This window comes from Triticum urartu, chromosome 5 (genome assembly GCF_003073215.2).
Source record: "Triticum urartu cultivar G1812 chromosome 5, Tu2.1, whole genome shotgun sequence".
Classification (NCBI taxonomy): domain Eukaryota; kingdom Viridiplantae; phylum Streptophyta; class Magnoliopsida; order Poales; family Poaceae; genus Triticum; species Triticum urartu.
The window spans coordinates 71,345,829-71,353,204 of NC_053026.1; positions in this window are offsets into that span (position 1 = coordinate 71,345,829).

A 7,376-nucleotide genomic window follows, 5' to 3' on the forward strand; every position below is an offset into this window, starting at 1 on the left:
AAGGAGGACAATCAAATAACACCTCATGTTTCAAATTTGTTGAATAACGTTTACCATATGTGCATGCTACGGGACTTGCAAACTTCAACACAAGTATTTCTCAATTTAACAACTACTCAACTAGCATGACTTTGATATTATTACCTCCATATCTCAAAACAATCATCAAGCATCAAACTTTTCTTAGTATTCAACACACTCATAAGAAAGTTTTATTATTAATCTTGCATACCAAGCATATTAGGATTTTAAGCAAATTACCATGCTAATAAGACTCTCAAAATAATCTAAGTGAAGCATGAGAGATCAATAGTTTCTATAAAACAAATCCACCACCGTTTCTAAAAGATATAAGTGAAGCACTAGAGCAAAACTATAAAGCTCAAAAGATATAAGTGAAGCACATAGAGCAAAACTATAAAGCTCAAAAGATATAAGTGAAGCACATAGAGTATTCTATCAAATTCCAAATCATGTATGGCTCTCTAAAAAGGTGTGTACAGAAAGGATGATTGTGGTAGAATAACAAGCAAAGACTCAAATAATAAAAGACGCTCCAAGTAAAACACATATCATGTGGTGAATAAAAATATAGCTCCAAGTAAAGTTACCGATAGAAGTAGACGAAAGAGGGGATGCTTTCCGGGGCATCCCCAAGCTTTGGCTTTTAGGTGTCCTTAGATTATCTTGGGGGTTCCATGGGAATCCCCAAGCTTAGGCTCTTGCCACTCCTTGTTCCATAATCCATCAAATATTTACCCAAAACTTGAAAACTTCACAACACAAAACTTAAAGTAGAAAATCTCGTGAGCTCCGTTAGCGAAAGAAAACAAAAGACCACTTCAAGGTACTGTAATGAACTCATTATTTATTTATATTGGTGTTAAACCTACTGTATTCCAACTTCTCTATGGATTATAAACTATTTTACAAGCCATAGATTCATCAAAATAAGCAAACAACACACGAAAAACAGAATCTGTCAAAAACAGAACTGTCTGTAGTAATCTGTAGCTAGCGCAAGATCTGGAACCCCAAAAATTCTAAAATAAATTTCTGGACGTGAGGAATTTATCTATTAATCATATTCAAACAGAATTAACTAAATAGCACTTTCGAAATAAAAATGACAGCAGTTCTCGTGAGCGCTAAAGTTTCTGTTTTTTACAGCAAGTTCAACAAGACTTTCCCCAAGTCTTCCCAATGGTTCTACTTGGCACAAACACTAATTAAACACAAAAAACACAACCAAAACAGAGGCTAGATAAATTATTTATTACTAAACAGGAGAAAAAAGCAAGGAATAAAAATAAAATTGGGTTGCCTCCCAACAAGCGCTATCGTTTAACGCCCCTAGCTAGGCATAACAAGCAATAATAGATCTAGGTATTGCCATCTTTGGTAGGCAATCCATAAGTGGCTCTCATGATAGATTCATATGGTAATTTTATTTTCTTTCTAGGGAAGTGTTCCATGCCCTTTTCTAATGGAAATTGAAATCTAATATTCCCTTCCTTCATATCAATAATTGCACCAACCGTTCTAAGGAAAGGTCTACCGAGAATAATAGGGAAAGAAGTATTGCAATCTATATCAAGAACGATAAAATCTACGGGCACATAATTCCTATTTGGAACAATAAGAACATCGTTAATTCTTCCCATAGGTTTCTTAATAGTGGAATCCGCAAGATGCAAGTTTAGAGAGCAATCATCAAAATCACGGAAATCTAACAAATCACACAAAGTTTTGGGAATAGTAGAGAAACTAGCACCCAAATCACACAAAGCATAAAACTCATAATCTTTAATTTTAATTTTAATAGTAGGTTCCCGCTCATCATAACGTTTTCTAGGGATAAAACTTTCAACTCAAGTTTTTCTTCATAAGATTGCATCAAGGCATCAATGATATGTTCGGTAAAGGCTTTATTTTGACTATAAGCATGAGGAGAATTTAGCACGGATTGCAACAAGGAATTACAATCAATTAAAGATCAATTTCAATAATTAAATTCCTTGAAATCCAATATAGTGGGTTTAGCATCATCTAGGGTTTTATTTCTTTTAATCCCACTTTTATCAATTTCATCATTCAGATCTAAATACTCCAAATTTTTAGAACACCTTCTCGATAAAGGTGGATCATATTCAGTCCCATCATTATCAAGATTAATATTGCAAAACAAAGATTTAATAGGGGACACATCAATAACTTTTAGATCTTCATCATTATTTTCATAGGAACTAGAAGAACATGCTTTGATAAAGGCATCTTTCATAGCACGCGTCCTAGCGGTTCTTTCCTTGCACTCATCAATGGAAATTCTCATGGCTTTGAGAGACTCATTGATATCATGCTTAGCAGGAATAGATCTAAGCTTTAAAGAATCAACATCAAGAGAAATTCTATCAATGTTCCTAGCCTAATCATCAATCTTAAGCAATTTTTCTTCAATCATAGCATTAAAATTCTTTTGCTAAGAAATAAATTCTTTAATATTAGATTCAAAATCAGAGGGCATCTTATTATAATTTCCATAATAATTGTTGTAGGAACTACCATAATTATTAGAGGGATTACTAGGATAAGGCCTAGGATTGAAATTTCCTCTATGCGCGTTGTTACCAAAATTGTTCCTACCAACAAAATTCACACCCATAGATTCATTGTTATTCTCAATCAAAGTAGACAAGGGCATATCATTAGGATCAGAAGAAACACTCTTATTAGCAAATAATTTCATAAGTTCATCCATCTTTCCACTCAAAATATTAATTTCTTCTATCGCATGCACCTTTTTATTAGTAGATCTTTCATTATGCCATTGAGAATAATTAACCATAATATTTTCTAGGAGTTTAGTAGCATCTCCTAAAGTGATTTCCATAAAAGTGCCTTCCGCGGCCGAATCTAAAAGATTTCTAGAAGCAAAATTCAATCCGGAATAAAAAAAATTATATAATCATCCACAAATTCAAACCATGAGTAGGGCAATTATGTATGATTAACTTCATTCTCTCCCAAGCTTGTGCAACATGTTCATGATCAAGTTGCTTAAAATTCATAATATCGTTTCTAAGAGAGATGATCTTAGCGGGAGGAAAATACTTAGAGATAAAAGCATCTTTGCACTTGCTCCATGAATCAATACTATTTTTAGGCAAAGATGAAAACCAAGCTTTAGCACGATCTCTAAGCGAAAAAGGAAATAGCTTCAATTTAACAATACATTATCGACATCTTTCTTCTTTTGCATGTCACACAAATCAATGAAGCTATTTATATGGGTAGCGGCATCTTCACTAGGAAGGCCGGAGAACGGATCTTTCATGACAAGATTCAGCAGAGCAGCATTAATTTCACAAGATTCAGCATAGGTAAGAGGAGCAATCGGAGTGCTAATAAAATCATTGTTGTTGGTATTGGTGAAGTCACACAATTTAGTATTATCTTGAGCCATCGCAACAAACAAGCAATCCAACACACGAGCAAACAAAAGGCAAACGGGCAAAAAGAGGCAAATAGAGAGGGAGGATATATATAGAGAGAGAGAGAAAGAGAGAGAGGGAGAGAGAGAGAGGGAGAATAAAACGCCAAGGGTGAAGTGGGGGAGAGGAAAACGAGAGGCAAATGGCAAATAATGTAATGCGGGAGATAGGGATTGTGATGGGTACTTGTGTTGGGGAACGTAGCATAAATTCAAAAATTTCCTACGTGTCACCAAGATCTATCTATGGAGTCATCTAGCAACGAGGGAGGAGTGGATCTACATACCCTTGTAGATCGCGCGCGGAAGCGTTCAAGAGAACGGGGTTGATGGAGTCGTACTCGTCGTGATCCAAATCACGGATGATCCTAGCGCCGAACGGACGGCACCTCCGCGTTCAACACACGTACGGAGAAGCGACGTCTCCTCCTTCTGGATCCAGCAAGGGGGGAGGAGAGGTTGAGGAAGATGGCTCCAACAGTAGCACGACGGCGTGGTGGTGGTGGAGCTGCAGTACTCCAGCAGGGCTTCGCCAAGCACTATGGAGGAGGAGGATGTGTTGGAGAGGGAGAGGGAGGCACCAAAGGCGTGGTTGAGAGGCCCTCCTTTCCCCACTATATATAGGGAGTCCAAGGGGGGGCGCCGGCCCTAGGAGATCCAATCTCCTAGGGGGGGCGGCGGCCAAGGGAGGAATCCCTCCTCCCCAAGGCACCTAGGAGGTGCCTTCCCCTTCCGGGACTCTTCCCTTCTTGAACCCTAGGCACATGGGCCTCTTGGGGCTGGTGCCCTTGGCCCATATAGGACAAGGCGCACCCCCTACAGCCCATGTGCCCCCCAGGGCAGGTGGCCCCACCCGGTGGACCCCCGGGACCCTTCCGGTGGTCCCGGTACAATATCGGTGACTCCGAAACTTGTCCCGATGCCCGAAATAGCACTTCCTATATATAATTCTTTACCTCCGGACCATTCCAGAACTCCTCGTGACGTCCGGGATCTCATCCGGGACTCCGAACAACATTCGGGTTACTGCATATACATATCCCTACAACCCTAGCGTCACCGAACCTTAAGTGTGTAGACCCTACGGGTTCGGGAGACATGTAGACATGACCGAGATCGCTCTCCGGTCAATAACCAACAGCGGGATCTGGATACCCATGTTGGCTCCCACATGTTCCACGATGATCTCATCGGATGAACCACGATGTCAAGGACTTAATCAATCCCGTATACAATTCCCTTTGTCTAGCGGTACGATACTTGCCCGAGATTCGATCGTCGGTATCCCGATACCTTGTTCAATCTCGTTACCGGCAAGTCTCTTTACTCGTTTCGTAACACATCATCCCGTGATCAACTCCTTGATCACATTGTGCACATTATGATGATGTCCTATCGAGTGGGCCCAGAGATACCTCTCCGTCACACGGAGTGACAAATCCCATTCTCAATTTGTGCCAACCCAACAGACACTTTCGGAGATACCCGTAGTGCACCTTTATAGCCACCCGGTTACGTTGTGACGTTTGGCACACCCAAAGCACTCCTACGGTATCCGGAAGTTGCACAATCTCATGGTCTAAGGAAATGATACTTGACATTGGAAAAGCTTTAGCATACGAACTACATGATCTTGTGCTAGGCTTAGGATTGGGTCTTTGTCCATCACATCATTCTCCTAATGATGTGATCCCGTTATCAATGACATCCAATGTCCATGGTCAGGAAACCGTAACCATCTATTGATCAACGAGCTAGTCAACTAGAGGCTTACTAGGGACATGGTGTTGTCTATGTATCCACACATGTATCTGAGTTTCCTATCAATACAATTCTAGCATGGATAATAAACGATTATCATGAACAAGGAAATATAATAATAACTAATTTATTATTGCCTCTAGGGCATATTTCCAACAGTCTCCCACTTGCACTAGAGTCAATAATCCAGTTCACATTGATATGTGATTAACACTCAAGGTCACATCCCCATGTGACTAACACCCAAAGAGTTTACTAGAGTCAATAATCTAGTTCACATTACCATGTGATTAACACTCGATGAGTTCTGGGTTTGAACATATTATGCTTGTGAGAGATGTTATAGTCAACGGGTCTGAATCTTTCAGATCCGTATGTACTTCGCAAATTTCTATGTCATCTTGTAGATGCAACTACTACGCTACATTTGGAGCTATTCCAAATAGCTGTTCTACTATATGAATCCAGTTTACTACTCAGAATAATCTGGATTAGTGTCAAAGTTTGCATCGGCGTAACCCTTTACGACGAACTCTTTTACCACCTCCATAATCGAGAAAATTCCTTAGTCCACTAGTTACTAAGGATAACTTTGACCGCTGTCCTGTGATCCATTCTTAGATCACTCTTGTACCCCTTGACTGACTCATGGCAAGGCACATTTCAGGTGCGGTACACAGCATAGCATACTGTAGAGCCTATGTCTTAAGCATAGGGGACGACCTTCGTCCTTTCTCTCTATTCTGCCGTGGTTGAGCTTTATGTCTTAACTTCATACCTTACAACTCAGGCAAGAACTCCTTCTTTGACTGATCCATCTTGAACACCTTCAAGATCATGTCAGGGTATGTGCTCACTTGAAAGTACCATTAAGCGTTTTGATCTATCCTTATAGATCTTGATGCTCAATGTTCAAGTAGCTTAATCCAGGCTTTCCATTGAAAAAACACTTTCAAATAACCCTATATGCTTTCCAGAAATCCTACGTCATTTCTGATCAACAATATGTCAACAACATATATTCATCAGAAATTCTATAGTGCTCCCACTCACTTCTTTGGAAATACAAGTTTCTCATAAACTTTGTATACACCCAAAATCTTTGATCATCTCATCAAAGCATACATTCCAACTCCGAGATGCTTACTCCAGTCCTTAGAAGGATTGCTGGAGCTTGGCATACTTGTTAGCATCTTTCAGGATTGACAAAACCTTCCGGTTGTATCACATATAACCTTTCCTCAAGAAAATCGTCGAGGAAACAATGTTTTGACATCCTATCTGCAAGATTTCATAAATAATGCAGTAATCGCTAACATAATTCCAACAGACTCTTAGCATTGCTACGAGTGAGAAAGTTTCATCACATTCAACTCCTTGAACTTGTCGGAAAACATCTTAACGACAAGTCGAGCTTTCTTAATGGTGATACTTACCATCATTGTCTGTCTTCCTTTAAAAATCCATCTGTACTCAACAGCCTTACGACCATCGAGTAGTTCTTCCAAAGTCTACACTTTGTTTTCATATATGGATCCTCTCTCGGATTATATGGCCTCGAGCCATTTTGGAATCCAGGCCCACCATCGCTTCTCCATAGCTCATAGGTTCATTGTTGTCTAGCAACATGACTTCCAAGACGGGATTACGTACCACTCTGAAGTAGTACGCATCCTTGTCATCCCACGAGGTTTGTAGTGACTTGATCTGAAGTTTCATGATCACTATCATAAGCTTCCACTTCAATTGGTGTAGGTGCCACAGGAACAACTCATGTGCCCTGCCACACACTAGTTGAAGAGACGGTTCAATAACCTCATCAAGTCTCCACCATCCTCCCACTCAATTCTTTCGAGAGAAACTTTTCCTCGAGAAAGGACCCGATTCTAGAAACAATCCCTTATTGGATCTGAGACAGGAGGTATACCCAACTGTTTTGGGTGTCCTATGAAGATGCATTTATCCGCTTTGGGTTCGAGCTTATCAGCCTGAAACTTTTTCACATAAGCGTCGCAGCCCCAAACTTTTAAGAAATGACAGCTTAGGTTTCTCTAAACCATAGTTCATACGGTGTCATCTCATCGGAATTACGGGGTGCCCTATTTAAAGTGAATGTGGTTGTCTC